Source organism: Pelophylax lessonae (genome assembly GCF_965119305.1).
Source record: "Pelophylax lessonae genome assembly, chromosome: 2".
Taxonomy (NCBI): Eukaryota; Metazoa; Chordata; class Amphibia; order Anura; family Ranidae; genus Pelophylax; species Pelophylax lessonae.
In genome coordinates, this window is record NC_138769.1 from 330,799,262 (window position 1) to 330,817,609 (window position 18,348).

An 18,348-nucleotide genomic window follows, 5' to 3' on the forward strand; every position below is an offset into this window, starting at 1 on the left:
TCTGCTCAATACATTAGCAGTATCCCTGAGTCCTCGGCTGCAAACAACTCCACAGGCGAACTGTGCTACTTTGTGCCCAACTCCTCCTGTCTCACCTCCAGGGAAGTCCGGAACTTAGCCGCAAGAGAAGCCCTCTCTCCATTGGCCCCCAGCACCCGGTACGTCATAGTAACTATGTATAAAATATCCAAACCTGAAATTCATCTTTACTTTGAAAGTGGTACCCATATAAAAATGGTATATTTATGAATTATTTTTAAACACGTGCTTTAAGTTCCCTTAAAGATGCAATAATGTTTTTATTCTATTTTCCAAAATACCCATTCAGCACTGTATGCTAATTACCCAAATCACAAGATGAATTTCTAGTCACATCTCTCTCTAATCTGTTTCTAATCTACTTCAAAGCAGCTGTTGTGTTTGGATCATATAAGAACTCGCTGCAGCATTGAAAAGATGATCTTGCATTTGCTTGGGTCAATTATAAGTGTTGAGACCAACCTGCAGTTTTCCTATAAACAGCCTTTACAAACTTACAAATATGTATGACGTGCAGGGTTATCACACATCTATCTCTGCACGACAGTACTCCTATTTTGCAGATAGTTCTTTCTTCCTCTTTGCAGTAGGACAGACATACTCTACCTGATTGGACCAATTAATGTTTGATCATAGGTATGTCTATAAAAGATGGTGGTGTGAGTGTCACCACCTATGGAGACAAACAGATAATTAGCTAGGTATAGTATGTTTGTCTCCATAGGTGATGATACCCAATAAGTACAGTATAGTTTCTTGTAGAGTTTGTTATATGCAGATTCACCTGTGACTTATGATATTGATTTTAATTGTGTACGTTTTTATACAAGGAGTGTAATTGTTTCATCTAGGAATCAATGATTTTTTCGCCTACTAATAAAGTTTTTCTACTGCACCAGTATACCCGATGTCCTCAGTTGACTTCTGTTGAGAGTTCCTTTTAGTAAGTAAGTAAGCCCGTCAACGGTCAGCGGTTGGTTTTTACCTACTGCAGGGGTGACTCGGAAGCAGTTTTTTTTCTTATTATTTATAGATCTGTTAATAGTGTGAGCATCTTCTGAGTTTGTAAACCCTATTGCGCATCTGTGGAGAATCCTGAAACGGAAGGTGGAGGAGCGCAAGGTCTCTAGCATCCACCAGCTTCGTGATGTTGTCATGGAGGAGTGGAAGAGGACTTCAATGGAAACCTGGGAAGCTCTGGTGAACTCCACGCCCAAGAAGGTTAAGGCAGTGCTGGAAAATAATGGTGGCCACACAAAATATTGACACTTTGGGCCCAATTTGGACATTTTCACTCAGGGGTGTACTCACTTTTGTTGCCAGTGGTTTAGACATTAATGGTTGTGTGTTGAGTTATTTTGAGGGAACAGGAAATTTACACTGTTATACAAGCTGTACACTCACTACTTTACATTGTAGCAAAGTGTCATTTTTTCAGTGTTGTCACATGAAAAGATATAATAAAATATTTACAAAAATGTGAGGGGTCTACACACTTTTGTGAGATACTGTATGTTTGTGGATATGCCTGCAAATTCAGCCACCATTCAATGTCTGTGGGTAGCCCATACCATCTTCTGATCCTTATAGAGCATGTAAAGTAGCAAATACTGTGACATAGTTGTGGGGATCCTAATATTTACACTGCTTTGTGCTTTTATTGAAACATATGGCTAGAGTATCCCCTTAACTATATTTTTTCTTGTAGAGTCAGAAAATAGGAAGTAAAGATTTATATGGAAAATAGAAAGTCTTTTTGCAGTCTTGGGCTATTCGGAAGCTAGAGTTTGGGACAAAGTGATGTAATAACCTGTTTACTGGTAAAATACTGTCTGTACATTGTCAGGCAAGATATGTTATGAATAAAATGTCTATACATGAGAGAGGTATTTAGCCTGGCCATGATTGGAGGTAAACCATGAGTGGGCAGGCCCAGCTATATACTGTTCTGTATACTAAATAATATTCTATAATCCCCGGAAATAAACAAGTAACACTTTTATGACACACGGTGTTTGGGTTTGAGAGCGTTGCTTCCAAGGCCTTAAATATATCTGTTTGTGGTGGAACGGAGGAATTACGGCAATTAAGGTAATTTAATAGATAGTAGTAAAGGTGATAATTAGTAACAGAAGTGTAGGGAAAAGGAGTTGTTAAGAGTTTGTGGTGTCAGAAGTTTGGGTTAGGTAGGACCACCTTATTGGTTGCCTTCATATAACGGACTCACAGTGGGTTAGTAGGTTGAGTGTTAATAGAAGAGAACCGGATGGCAGTTGCTTCATTGCATATGTCTTCTCCGATTGCTCAGATATATATTGTCGCATATGGTCTGTAATTTTAGTTTAGTATTTTAGTTTAGTACTTTGGGGTGGGGCGTGGCCGCCCAAGGTGGCTAAATTGTTTAACTACTAAATTGCACCTGGGTTGCCCACGTTCTCCTTGTGCGCTGAGGTAGCACTAGGAGACATACTTGCAATATTGCTGGGAGCCACTGGAGGCATAGAGCTCCTGGGGATATTAAAAAGCCTGGCCAGGTAGGAACAGGTAGGGACATTTAGACAGGAATAGGGACAAAAGTACGGTAGGTTACGAATCTCCCTTCCACACACCCAGATAACGTGAGTGGTAAGTGCTTCTGTACGTACATTTGCTATTTACCCTTAAAGTTATGAGTGCTTATTACGCTTACAAATAGTAATTGGTAAGTAGATTTATTAATGTGTCTCTTGATGACTGCCCTAAGGGTAAAGAGGCATGGTGATGGTCTCAAGGAGTCAGAACAGGAGTATTTTTCGGTGTGCAATTTGCAGCTTTAAGCTGTAGTTGAAAAGTTTTTGACGGTGCTATTTCAGTGCCAGTTTTCCTGTGCATTGACTATTTGCACTCTCAAAGATACATAGGTCTGCTCGCATAATTTGTTTTTTGTGCTTACAGGATGCATAAAGAGAGTTTTTTTTTTTTTTTCAATAAAAACTAGCTTTAAATTGTTAGTTAAAATTAATTTACTATAAGAGAGAAAATAAAAAGCTAACAGCTCATAGTAAAGATATAATAATGAATGAAATTTGGAAATCCTTGCCCAGTGTGCAGAATACTTTGATATTAGATGCCCTCAATCCATTTACAAATGTGCCCAATGCTAGTACACCAATGATGGGGATTACTGTAACCCCCTCATTAAATTTAGATTGCGGTGATTTGGGGAATACTGTGTATTTCCCTCTTCAACTGAGAATGCCAGAAGCTGTTTAAGATAATGGGTATTTTTTATCTTTCTTTAAGGAGAATGTTGTCCCCAAATGTCAGTGCTCTGGAGTATCATGGAACAGTTAGTGACAGTTCCTTGACAGAATGACACATCCTGAACCCCAAATTTTTGTGGTTTCGGGTTACTTACATGTACAAGAAGATGTGGAGTTTAGGTGTGTCCATTAAATCCCTGCCTCCGAGAATAGATTTGACAAATATGGTTGAACAGCTCCTGGAGAGTTTACAACAGACAGGAAATGTTTGCAAAGCAGGGCAGCATCTCTTAATCTTAATAGAAAAAAAAAATGGAAGTTGCCATTTTTCTTTAGAGATGCCCCGTAATTGCCTTGAGGAGGGACACCCATGTTTCGATATGCTGTTGTTATTAGAAATAGATTTTGTTTTCGGACAAGCTGCTTGGAAATGAATTGGTTTACATAGCTGAGCTCATGGATTTAAAACAGGTTTGTATAATAGGGAAATGTTTTATATATATATATATATATATATATATATATATATATATATATATATTTATAGATTTACAGTATGGTTTTATTACATGTTATAATTTGTCTGGTTTTTCATTTTGTCTGATTGTTGAGAGGTTTTCAACAACTATTGGTAAGTTTATGGAATGTGTTGGGCATATATTATTAAGCCCATGCCAAAGGCACTGTTTAATTGGAATTATATGTGTGAAAAATGACATCACTACTAAATTACATGCATTTAATGGTACAGAAATTCCTCTACTGGGGAAACTGATCCGATAGATTTTAATCTTAAGAAAAGTGAAATTGCAATTTAAAGGAGAAGTTAAGTGTAAAATAATGTTTTAATGAAGGTGTAGAGTTCCGCCTTAAAAATAATGTCTTTATTTTTTAAACTGTGAAATTGCTAAAGATAGTTTAGTTTAGTCTTTCTGAAACCACAAGGGAAATAGGAAGATTCTGAGCTAAAGTGTCAAGTGCTTAGAAAGTATATATATATTTTTTGCAATATATTTGCAAGACTAGAGGAAAAAAAAGGAATTTTGAATATAATGTAGTGAATTAATACAAACAATAGTGGTTGCTAATGTGAGGTCATCTGCAATCACTCACCCAGCGCTCTGGTTAAGGGGATTTTAAAAAACTCACCCAAAAAAATTAATGGTTTTCCATAAGTTTTAATAAGTAGCTGCTGCTATAAATCATTGATTACCATATAATATTGATGTTATTTTACCCAATGTGCCTCTGCCAACATGAGAACAATAACATTAGCAGCGCTGATATATTATCTTTATAAACCGTTCTTGTTTTATCAAAATAACTCTGATTGCAATAACTAGCAGTCCATAGAGTCCACACAACAGGCGCTCTTCAGAGGTGTTTAAGTTCTTAGAAACTTTGATAATGTGCTCCTTCACCACGCCGTTTGTGCTCCCTCTTTGCGATTCGGCGCTAACATTCAACAATCAGAAATTTTCACCCAAAAAAAGTACGACATGTTTGTTATTTTTTTTAACCACTTAAGCCCCGGAGGATTTGGCTGCTCAAAGACCAGGGCCCTTTTTTCAACTTAGCACTGCGTGAATTTAACGGACAATTGCGCGGTCATGCGACGCTGTACCCAAATTAAATTGACGTCCTTTTTTTCCCACAAACAGAGCTTTCTTTTGGTGGTATTTGATCACCTGTGCGACTTTTATTTTTTGCGCTATAAACAAAAAAAGAGCAACAATTTTGAAAAAATAACAATATTTTTCACATTTTTTTATATATAAATTCTCAAAAAAATGTAAAAATCAAAATTTTTTAACATTGTAGGCCAATTTGTTTTTTGCTACATATTTTTGTTACAAAAAATAACAATAAGCGTTTTTGGATTGGTTTGTGCAAAAGTTATTGCGTTTACTAACTACGGGAAAGATTTATGTAATTTTTATTGTTTTTTTTTTAAACTAGTAATGGCGGTGATCTGCAATTTTTTTTGCGGGGCGGTGACATTGCGGCGGACAGATCGGACCCCTGACTGACATTTTTGACACTTTTGGGAGTACCAGTGACATTACTACAGTAATCAGTGCTATAAATATGCACTGTTACTGTAAAAATGACACTGGCAGGGAAGGGGTTAACTTTATTGGTGCTCAGTGGGTTAAATGTATCCCTAGGGGCGCGATTCTAACTGTGGGGGGCGTGGCTTGTGATGTAACCACCGAAACATACGATCCTACATAGCAGGATCGTATAGTCTCTGCACTTACATCAGGGAGAATGACAGACGGCTTTCTCCCTCTCCTGCGGGAGATCGCGAGTGACCGGCGGTCACACGCGCGGGGATCACTGGGAACGAGCGGTGGTGGGAGCGCGCCTCTGGTGGTGTGCGCTCGCCCCCTACAGGCTCCTGGGCGAGCAACGTAGCCCTACGTCGGTTTGCCCAGGAGCGGCTGACCGCTGCAGTAAATAGTCGTACGGCAGTCGGCAAGTGGTTAAGGTAATGGACACTCACCAGACCATAGATTACATGCACCTTGGTATGTATATTTGTACATGGTGGGATATATACACTTTTAAGCAATATCTCAAAGATAGGATAATCATGAGGAGTTTGCGGTGGGAGGTGACCCCTCAGGATGGGCTTAATGATTAACTATATCCACCACTAAATGGTTGGATTTTTTTAATAGTATAGGTTTTAAATTGCAAGAATTGGTCCTTAAAAGGAAAAAGAAAAAAATTTAAATGTTGGAAAAGAAGATAGAGGATTTACAAATACAGATAGAACCTCATAAAGATTTACAAGTATTGAAGTTCAATATAGATACTAAGAAAAAATTGGAAAAAATAGACAGGGATAAACTAAAAAGAAAGTGAAGAAGTTCCACAGAGATGTAGGGGACTTCAGGAAAAATTAGATATACCTGTGGCAAATCCCCAATTTTGCCCCTAATGGAAGACTACTAGGGATGATCGAACTTTTGAAAAGTTCGGTTCGGCCAGAACATCCGAACTACCCGAAAGTTCGGCCCGGATTTCAGAACCCCATTGAAATCAATGGACCCGAACTTCGGTATTCAAAAAACACAATTTTAAAGCCCTAAAACCCAATAAATGCCCCTAAAAAGTGCCTAGGGTTCTGGGTCATGCCCCAGGGACTATTAATCACACAAAAAAAGTTCTTAAAAATTGTCATTTTTTAGTATCTGGGGGGGGGGGGGGTCTAAAACGTGTACCTGTGAAGTTTCAGCTCTGTAGCTGTATTTTTTATTTTTTTTAATTTTTTTTGTTTTTCAATAATTGGCTCTCTATCAAAAAAAACAATTTTAAGAACTTTTGTGTCTGGGGGGTCTAAAAAGTGTACCTGTGAAGTTTCAGCTCTGTAGCATGTCCAGAACCATAAAAAAAAGGATAATTTGTATTAGTGCAATTATAGATCTGGAATATGGCTTCTCTCCTTTCACACCTTGCCGGTTTAGTAGCAGGCGTTTTTTTGGGCATTTTTTTGGGTTCTTTAGAGGCAGGCAAAACATCAGAACTTGTGTATAGTGGTATATATACCCGTATACACAAGTTCAGATGTTTAGCTTGCCTCCAAAAACCCCCAAAAAAATGCCTGCAACAACACACCTGGGCGTTTTTTTTTTGAAGCTAGCGTTTTTTTGGGCATTTTTTTGGGTTCTTTGGAGGCAGGCAAAACATCTGAACTTGTGTATAATGGTGTATATACACACATACTTATATGTATAAACACACCTACACATATATAGGTGTGATAGGAGCAGAAATATATTGGTGGTAATTATTTCATTAGCGCAAGTAGTTTTTTCTGCTCCTTTCACACCTATATATGTCTAGGTGTATATATACAGACATGGGTGTGTATATATACCCCCTATACACATGATACACATATATACAGATGTCATGTCTGACTCCAAACATGTCCTCAAAAAAGCACTAGCAACGCCTGCAGCATAAAGAATGCTGACTGGTGAGAAGCCATATCCCTGAAGCGAAAGTGACTTGAGAGAAACTAGCTTTTCTCTATTGCGGTCACCCTGCTATGGAAGGGTTTGGTCACCCTGCCATAGCAGTCACTGTCAGTTCACCCTACACTACATTACGGTCACCCTGACACTTCACACTTTCCCTACAGAAACTAAATTTTTGAAGCTAACTAAAATGTAAAGGAGCACTCAAACTACACTAGATATCCCTTTCCTCACACTAATAAATGCTAAATGACACTTTTAAAGTAAAATTAACAGAACTGCTTCCACTCTCTTCCATGTCCTGTAACAATGCTAGGAATTTGGCGGGGGCTATCTTATATACTGGGGGGGCATATTCACTAATAATTGGTCTAGGGACCCCCTAGTCACGCCAATCACATTCCTAGCATTCTCCTGCCCCCTTAATTGGCTTTTGCTAATGGTTCTGGTCCAATCACGGGCTTTTAAAGCCCATTTCCTGAACCATTGCATTTTGGTCGGTTCTGGTTGCCGAATTCCGAACTTTTTGGGCAAAAAGTTCTAAATTCGGCCGAAACTCGAACACCCAATGTTCGGGCCGAACCGATTGTCAACCCGAACCGTTCGATCATCCCTAAAGACTACAACAGGAATATAGTAACCATGGTCTTGAAGAGGAAGAGGTTTGGAAAAAAGGGGTGAAGTAGTAGTTAATGGGAAACAACCAAGGGGTCCAAAGAACAATCAGTGGCAACAAGTAAGGATAAAAAGGGAAGAAGCCCAAGGACCCTATCCCATAGGAAGCCCATACCAATACCAAAGGCATCCACAGTACCAAGAGCCTAATGATAATAGAAGGCAGGATACGATGCATTATCAAACCCCTGGTAGGATACCTAAGTCCAACAGATATGAGCCTCTAGAGGAGTGCGAGGATTCCAGCTACACCCCAGTTCGTCCTTTTTTAGGAAGAGGGGACGTGGGCAGGGAAGAGGAAGCAGACCATGGAGGGGCAGAACGGGGGGGTACCCGACCAGTATTGAAAGGACAAATGGAGGAGATGTATTCTCATTGGAGCAAACCTCAGGAGAGACAATAGCCCCCTTCAGAGCAACATCGAGGGGATGCTGTGCAGGAAGAAGGGTCCAAAAAAAGAAGGTGGGAAATTAATTAAAAGGTATGTACAACTTGGCAGATGTGGATTTAAATAAGAAGGAAGTCAATATCTTAAATGCAGGACTAAAATGTGGGATAAAAAAACGGTCAATAAGTTTAATGTTTATATGGATATACAGAAGGATATAAGAAAGATAAATATGAAAAGATATTTCTTGAATACAAATGTAAACATTAGCAAGAATCCTAATTTAAGTCAGATGCAGAGAATAGGAGTAAATAGTGGGCTAAAAAATAACTCACTATTCAACCCCCCTCAACCATCCAATCAACATGTAGAAGTGTTCAAGCAATTAGTGATTAAAGACCTTATAAAAGTAAAGCCTAGGAGGGAGGTTAACCCCAGATACAAATGGGAAGGAATCGAGGCTTTAGAAAAGCAGAAAGAGGTATTATAAGGCCAGTGAATAAGGGAGGTGGGGTAGTCATTTTGGACAAAACCTTTTATGATACCCAGCTATCGAATATGTTAAATGATACTGAAACCTATGGATTATTGGAGAGGGATCCAACCCAAGTGTATAGGAGGGATCTAAATACTCTGGTGGAATTTGGATATGATACAAGGATTTTAACCAAAAAGGAGAAAAGGTATTTGATGCCCAGTTTTAATAAGACACCTACCATATACACTTTACCTAAAATACATAAGGATCAGTTAAATCCACCTGTTGGCCCATAGTAAATGGCATAGGTTCTGTCACAGCCCGCGTAGGAGAATATCTAGACAGATTCTTACAAGAAATTGTAATATGTACTAGAGCCTATTTAAAGTACACTAAAGATTTCCTATTAATTCTTAAAGGGGGTGACACTACCTGATGTACCAGATATTTTCCTTGTTACCGCAGATGTAGCATCCTTATATAAAATAATCCAACACCGTGACGCTCTATTGGCCTTGAACTGGGCGTTAAGTCAAAGGTCGGATCTCCCTCATGATCAGATGAGGTTTTTGGGAATGGCACTGGACTTCTGTCTTTCCCATAATTGCTTTTGGTATGGGGTGGATTCTACACCCAGAAGAGGGGTTTCGCGATGGGCGCCCAGCCTGGCAAACCTCTTCATGGGTGAATGGGAGGATAGATGTATATCTGCTAGACAGAGCGAGAAGCTACTCACATATAAAAGGTACTTAGATGATTTATTCTTCATCTGGGCAGGATCAGAATCATCTCTAATTGATTTTGCTAACTAATTGAACCACAATACTAAAAATATCAGGTTGGAGTTTAATTGGAGTAGCGATCTAGTCAATTATTTGGATGTAAGTGTGAGCTTGCAGAATCATCAACTTGTGACAAATGCTTATTTTAAGCCAACAGACCGCAATGGATATTTACCAATACATAGTGGTCACCACCCACAGTGGCTTAAGAATATCCCTAAAGGGCAACTGTTGCGGATTTGAAGGAATTGCACAACCGATCAGGATTTTATATCCCAATCCCAGGTGATTAAGGATCGATTTGTGGAAAAAGGGTATAATCCGCAACAGTTGGACCATACTGTGAGAGGCATGTCAGCAGGTAAATACACATTTAAGGGCTATGACCTCTTTCAGTTCAGTGGCAATGGTAGAAGTTTTGAGATTAACCACTTTACCACCGCCCACAGTAATATTACTGCGGCAGAGTGGCTCGTTATCGTCTGACGACGTAGTACTACGTCGTCAGACACTCCCCCTTCTGGGCGGCGCTTGCGCGCCGCCGGAGGCTCGCTCCCGCTGTTTTCAGTCACAGCGGGAGTCGGGCCAGGGGAGGAGCAGCGGCGATCGCCGCCGCTCTTCCCCCGATCGTCGGGGATCTAGTGTGGAGATCCGCCCGCCTGTGTAAACACAAGCGGGCGGATCTCCATAGTGACAGGGAGTGACAGATCGGACTGTTCAGCATAGCTGGACATCCGATCTGTCCATGACTCACTCAGTCCCCTCCCCCCCCCCCCCACACGTCAGTAAGCACCAGGCATACATTAACCCCTCCCTCTCCAATAAAATTAACCCCTTCCCTGCCAGTGTCATTTTTACAGTAACAGTGCATATATATAGCACTGATTACTGCAGTAATGTCACTGGTACCCCCAAAAGTGTCAAAAATGTCAGTCAAGGGTCCGATCTGTCCGCCGCAATGTCGCAGTCCTGCAAAAAAAAATCGCAGATCGCCGCCATTACGCGTTAAAAAAAAAAACACCAAAAATGACAGAAATCTTTCCCTTTGTTAGTAAACGCAATAACTTTTGCGCAAACCAATCAAAATACGCTTATTGTGATTTTTTTACCAAACATAGGTAGCAGAAAACAAATTGGCCAAAATTTTTTTAAAAAATTGTTTTTTACATTTTTTTTGGGGGGAATTTCATATAAAAAAATGTTAAAAATATTGTTATTTTTTCAAAATAAACGCTCTTTTTTTGTTTATAGCGTAAGTAAAAATCGCACAGGTGATCAAATACCACCAAAAGAAAGCTCTGTTTGTGGGAAAAAAAGGACGTAAATTTCGTTTGGGTACGGCGTCGCACGACCGCGCAATTGTCAGTTAAAGTTGCACAGCGCCGAATCGCAAAAAGTGGCCTGGACGGAAGACAGCAAAATCCTCCGGTGGTAAAGTGGTTAAGGACTTCATATCATGTGCCTCTACATATATGGTCTATGGATTGGAATGCCCCTGCAGCCTTATTTACAGTATATATCTGGGTGTGGTGGAACGGAGGAATTCTGGCAATTAAGGTAATTTAATAGAAAGTAGTAAAGGTGATAATTAGTAACAAAAGTGAAGGGAAATAGAGTTGCTAACAATAGTGATTATGACAGTTGGGCAGCTAGCATAAGTATTTAGGGGGTGTTGATTAGGAGCCACAGGCGTCCTTTGAGGTGTCACCAATAAGAAAAAAATATGTGCAAATATATTATCTACACTGTTAAATATCTGCCCATTTTTGAAATTTGTAAACCTACAGTATATCAAATAGAAAATACAATATTATACTGCATTTTTGTAATCCAAAATATATGTGTATATATATATATGTATATATATATATATATATATATATTTATATATATATATATTTATAAGTAAAGAGATAAGTAAATATTTTTTAAAAATCTGCTATGTCAGATATCCTGATCCACACCCATTATTTGTGTGCCACTTTAAATTAATCATTTTTTAGGGTTTTTATAAGGTAAAATGTGTTTTTTTTTTTCATGTGAAATTATGAGAACCAAATCATCCCTGTTGAGTTCCCTTGTACCCTTAAATGTATTTAAATAAAAATAAAATAGTGTTTTGAGACTTTTTTTGGTCAGTTAAGCAACACCATCAGCATTTTGGACAAAGAATGGAGGCGAGAAAAGACAATGAAGAATTTTAAAAAGTGAAATATAATTAAAGAGCTTGTTTTGCTAAGATCATTAGCATCTTAGTGAATAATAATTAGCAACACCAGCACCACCAACAACTTGGATTAATCAGGAAGACCAACAACAATGGAAAAGATGATTTATTGTAATGTGTTAAAAAAAAAAAAAAGTCCTAGGGGGTGTGTAAACATTTTGTACAGTGTCATGGAGTTCCAAATTTTAAAATAGAGAACAGAGGCCCAAAAATCTGGAAATATTCAAGGTCAAATCTGTGTATTTCTGTAGAGTCATGAAAAGGTGTATCAAAGCCACAAAATAGATTCACGGAGCTCCACATTTGGAATCCCTGTAAAAACACTTATACATTTGAGAATACACAAAAAATATATTACCTGTAAATCCTATAAATCCAAGAACAAAGATCCACTGACATGGTGTACCTCAGAGGAGCCTTATAGAGTCCAAAATGTTCTTGAAGATGAAGACTGCTATGTGGCTGTAGAGGCAGTGGTCCCAATGCAGCTTGGGCCACCTTCACCCTTATTTGATATCATTTAGTCAAGCTGTAATTTTCAAGCCGAATATCATCTGAAACTTTTGCATCTATACTCAATCAATTCATAATTACTTGTATGGCCAGCATAGGAATCCAAATTAAATCCTACTCTTGGGTAGTTCAATTATTGGAGGAGTTTTCTTGAATTTACCCATGTTCACAACTGTTCATGATCCCTTATGGCAAGAGTGGGCTTTTGTTATTGTCAGAACTGCTTCTCAATCCATACAAGTCTTAAGGAATGGAAAACTGACTGGATTCAGATACTGGCAGACTCATAGCTTTAAGGGGCTCAACAAATATTCATTTAATAATGACATCCTTATATCATGAATCACATCCTATTTATAACTGTTACCATTGTTCGTCATCTAGGGTCATTGAGGCACCCACAGACGTTAGAGAACGACCAACAATATACGGGTAAATTAACCCCTTCACGCCTAAGGGTAAAATAAATCTAAATGCCTAAGCACAATTTTGCAACTTTGACATGTAATACTAAAACCGTACATATCATCACAATTACTTTGTTCATTCAGGTGGATTATATATATATATATATATATTTTTTAAGGCAAATTGGGCTTTTATTTGGTGGTAAATGATAATGGATATCTCCTGATTTTTTTCTTATTATCGAAGAAAAACTGGCCCAAAATAGTAAAAAAAATATTTTTAAAAATGTAGCTGTGTATTTCTTGTTACTATCATAACCTACCACCAAAGAAAAACCCCAAATAAATTCTCCTGCTCCCGGCGATCAAAGCAATACCACATATGTGTATGTTCGTTGTTGTTTGTACCAGTAGTACAGCCCAGAAACAATAGAGTTTTTTTTTGTCCTACCTACACACTGACACTAACTGACACTGATTACTAATTTAAAAAAGTTTTAAAAATATACTGACCCTGACCTTTGAGCTTTGACCCTTACTTGACCCAAACACTAATTGTGCCACTGATCTAAATGGGCTTTGGCTGTACTTCTCCTTTAAAGGGATAGAGCTCCAGGGGCCACACCACGACCGACCATTTGCTGCAGCCTGCAGAGAGACTACATGTGACCGGCGGAAAGCCAGAACCACATTGTTGAGGTACAGAAAGAGCCCCAAGGGGTCCCAAGTGAGAGAAAGAGATCTACTATACATCAGGGGAGGGCTGGCAGCCTTAGGCCGGGGGGGGCAAGTCCAGTCAAGTGGCCCATTGAACCCCCATTGAACTGCTTTCAGTTCTCCACCCACCAGGAGCTTGAGCACGGTCACGGACTACAACTCCCAGAATGCAACTGCGCCATCAGCTAGTTGGCGGCCGCCGTGGCCGTGCCCCTGGCCTGACTTCCACATAAACCCCTGAGTCCACAAGAAGAAAAAAAAATGTGTCAGAGGGCAGCACCCATTTTAAATATAAGTTAGGGCGGCCTGGGGGGCAATTGTCACCCTGCCCCCTGGCTCAGCCCACCCCTGCTATACATAGAGAGGGAAATACAGTATATATAGAAAGAGAGATACAGTAAATAGAGAGAGGGAAATACAGTATATAGAGGGGGAAAAACTGTATATAGAGAGAGGGAAACACAGTATATAGAGAGGGAGATACAGTATACAGAGAGAGGAATATACAGTATATAGAGAAAGAGAGATACAGTATATAGAGAGAAGGAAATGCAGTATAAAGAGATATGCATTGAAACTTTTTTCTCTATCCTATCTTAACATTTGGTAGTCATATCCCAAAAAATTCTAAGAACTATCATTTTTTTTTAATCTCATGGGTGAAATGTGAGAAATAAGGTATATATCATACAATCATTCCATAGACACATACCAAATACCCTGCGTATATAATTTGAGGAAGATATGCTTATATAATAATTTACCATACCAAGAAAAAATAAAAATGTTCCCGAATTTCATTTTGAAAATCTGGTCGCCTTACATTGGAGAGATAATTCAATACCTCCTTTCCTGGCAGGAAGTGAGGGGAAATCTCTCCAGTAGGGATAGGGGGAGTAGAACGCAATAAAAGAAAACCCAATAGAGTCTCTAACTACTCTATACAAAATAAACTACCTTGTCACTGCAGCTGCCCTGTAAAAAATGTGCTCTATATTAGCCTTTCTGGAAATGTCAAATATTTCACATACTGCTCCAAGCAAGATCCAGCTTCACACTCCACAATAACATCTCATTGTACCATTGTATCAGCAGCTGTAATGCCGCGCAACGAGATGAAAATTAATATTCTTCTTTTATTAAAATAGCCAGTAGGAATAAGTTCTGTTCTGACATGTTTCAAGTTAGGCACAGCTTTTTCTCAAATAAATAAGCAAGCACTGTGCCTAGTGGGAAACGTGTCCAAAAAGAACTTGTTCCTGGTGGCTATTTTAATAAATGAAGAATATTATTTTGCATCTCGGTGTTCAGCATTACTGTTGCTGGTACAATTAACTTTTCTGGAAATTTGTGTTTTCGAAACACCACCACCTGACTGCATTCCAGGGCTGCAAGTATTCAACTGGTCAGATACATCATTGCCAAATACTATGGTACTTTACACAGGCTTATAGACCCTGTGGCGATGTACAAGCCAGCAAAAGAAACCATTGCTTTCAGTAGAAGGAGCAAGTATTGAAACACCCGGAAATACAAAAAGCCTATGGTGGCCAAGGACAACTAAGTAGTAGCATTTTAAGACACAGGCTGTTAGACAGGTTAGTACAAAGCATGTTCTTTTACAGGGCTGGTGTGTTTTGGTACCACAATAACTTTAAAGAGCAATTCCAACCACCAAATACCATACTTTAATTGACCTTTTTTTTGCTATGAAGGAAACATTGCCACTATGCTGATATCAGAATCATGTGAGTTATCAATCAATTACTACTTGCAGAAGACTGCTATGGAACCAGATCTGTGAGGTGATTTTTTTTGTCTTTATCAATGGCAAATTAATATGTTTGTCTAAAGTGCATGTGACAGAACCCACTGTCACTGTGTGTTTTGGAGGGGACTGTGCGCAAGCCTCCTACCGACAGACTATGGGCCAGAAGCTACTGGAGTTTGGCGCTGCAGCCTTTTGACTTTACCATCTGTGACAGAACCCACTGTCACTGTGTGTTTTGGAGGGGACTGTGCGCAAGCCTCCTACCGACAGACTATGGGCCAGAAGCTACTGGAGTTTGGCGCTGCAGCCTTTTGACTTTACCATCCACTACTGCCCTGGGAAGCAAAACGGCAACGCCAATGAATTATCCAGGCAAACAGACATTGACTCTTTGGGATTTGTTACCCGACTAATTCAGGCACAGACCAGTTGGAGGTCTAGTACCTGGATTAGTCTACCTTTGGGGGGAAGAGATGTGACGGTACTAGCCGTCACTATGGGTGACGGATCACCCTGTCCCTGGATTGTAAACCCCTTTGTGTCATTTTCTTATGAGTTTGGGACATTGCATTTTATTTTCCCTTTATGCATCCTCTGAACAACTGACTCATGGCATTGAGTTAATGTAATGTAATGTTACAACCCATCCCCCCCCCCCTCCTGTTTCTGTGTCTAAGTGTGTGGATTCATGATACAGACAATAGCCTGAGCTGGGCTGGAGACATCTCTCCGCAGGGGGTGTGTATTAAGACTTGCAGTTTCAAATGTACAAATGTTCAGTTCTCATTGGTTGTTGGTTGGTCCTTGTCTCATCCCCCCCCCCCCCCATGCAGGGCTAAGGGGAGTGCCCCTTAGCTGTGTGTAACTGTTGTCTTGGAATGTAATAAACAGTTTAAGCTCTGCATGGTTAACCCTCAACACCTGTGTGGATTGTCTCGTGATTGAGGGGTTAAGGGCTGGATATGTCTTCTCTGCAGGCTGTGGGTGCGTTTGGAGGACAGGAGACACAGATTCGGCGGATGTGCCCAGCTGGGGTACAAAGATCCGTTACATTGGTTGGCAGCGGTGGGATGTCTCCTGCAGTCCAGGACATCCAAACCACCACCAGGATTCAAGATCTGGGCAGCTGCCGAGGAGTGATACGGGGACCAGCCAGCATGAGAGCGGAGTTCGAGAGAAGGCTGCAAGGCATGCGGAAGCACCATCGGGGACCAGCGACAGAGCACACCAGGCTCGGCTGGGAGGATGTGATCCGCCGGCAACTCTGGCATGAGGCGCTAAGCCACGAGCGGCACCATCAGGGGAAGATCCTTCCCTCCTCCACAGAGATGTACCGGAAGCAGTACCGTGCGCGAGAGGTGTTCCTGAGGGAACGACCGCGAGAGGAGGGGAAGACGGAGCTCGGAAGATTGGTCCAGGAGGAAATTAGGCTGGACGCCAGCTACAGAGCCCTCCGGTGGTTCGCGGCTCAACTGTGGCCAGGTACAGCAGATGGCAGGCCGACAGAAGGTGTTGGCTATGGCGGCGTGGGGCTGCTCCATCAAAAAATGTACGGAGACCCAGACTTTGGGAGCGATGAGGAGTGGCGGCTGGAACACATTCTGGATTTCCGAGATGAGGTGCTGGACCTCCCCGACGAGGCATGTGACCTAGAGGAATTAGAGTTCCTGGTTGAGCAGGAATGGGAGCTCGAGATTGCCTACAAGCGGCTGTTTGACGGTGATCAGCAGCCTGGCATGGCTCCCGTTGCCTGGGACTGTCCGAGAGAAATAGCAGACAGTCACAAAGATGAGAAGCAAATGTGGCCAGGGGTGACCCTGCGTTTTCCCGTACTAACTGCAATGGAAGAAGCAGCGATGATACAGAGGGCCCTGCGAGCGCTAGAATGCCGGAACGCACCGGAGGTCCCCCAGGCAGCGAGACAAGCTAATAGCATAAAGGTCTTAGAAGGGGGAGTTGAGACAGGCGCTGGAAGGCTGGGAAATGGTGATCAGCAGCATGTCCAGAGTATCTCATCTGGTGCCCCAGCAGAAGCGCTGGCTACAGGGCAGAGTGCCCCTGGCATCTGCCCAGCATCAGAAAAAGAGTTGGATCCGGAGAGTCTGAGAGAGGATCTGCGTGAGCTGTTTTCCAAACAGCAGATATCCCCACCGGGAGTAGAGGAAGCAATTCTCCCTCCCCAACAATTGGACACTACCCCAATGTTCATCCCCCCAGCAGAAGCACTGGCTACGGGGCAGAGTGCCGCTGGCCTCTGCCCACCCTCAGAGTCAGATCCAGGGAGTCCGAGGGATGACCTTAGTGAGCCGTTTCCCCAGCACTTGAACACTACCCCAGTGGTTATCCCCCCAGCAGAAGCGCTGGCTACGGGGCAGAGTGCCGCTGGCCTCTGCCCACCCACAGAGTCAGATCCAGGGAGTCTGAGGGATGACCGCAGTGAGCCGTTTCCCCAGCACTTGGACACTACCCCAATGTTTATCCCCCCAGCAGAAGCGCTGGCTACGGGGCAGAGTGCCGCTGGCCTCTGCCCACCCTCAGAGGTAGATCCAGGGAATCCGAGGGATGACCTCAGTGAGCCGTTTCCCCAGCACTTGGACACTACCCCAGTGTTTATCCCCCCGGCAGAAGCGCTGGCTACAGGAGAGAGCACTGATGGTCTCTGCCCAGCATCAGAACCAGAGATGAAGAATCCGGGAGACAGTCTCTGCAAGATACCTTCTCAACGGCTGGCAACTACACCAGGAGAAAAGCAAGTATCTTTTTCTCCCCAAATTCATAGCCCTGCCAGCCTACATTCCCTACCAGCGGAAGCGCTGGCATCAGGGCAGAGGATTATTCAGCTCCCCCCAATATCTGCAACCCAGCCCCGGATCAGAGGAGTGCAGACAGTTGTTCCCACTCTGCAGCGGCTGTTTTTATTCATGGGAGACCCTATGTGCAATTTTGCTCCCCAGCGCCAGAGTCGTTCTTTTAGTTTTCCTGGTTGCCTGGGGTGGAAGTTTGTGACTAACGCAGGTTCAGACCAGTTGAGGGTCAGGAACCTCGTTAGTCTGTTTTTAAAAGGGGAGAAATGTGACAGAACCCACTGTCACTGTGTGTTTTGGAGGGGACTGTGCGCAA

At 41.5% G+C, this 18,348-nt stretch overlaps 1 protein-coding gene across 1 annotated transcript in view; it reads right to left on the reverse strand.

The window, feature by feature from the left end:
- Window positions 1-18,348, reverse strand: part of COL8A2 (collagen type VIII alpha 2 chain) — a 218,350-nt gene that overhangs the window by 94,392 nt on the left and 105,610 nt on the right. The window lies entirely within an intron of this gene.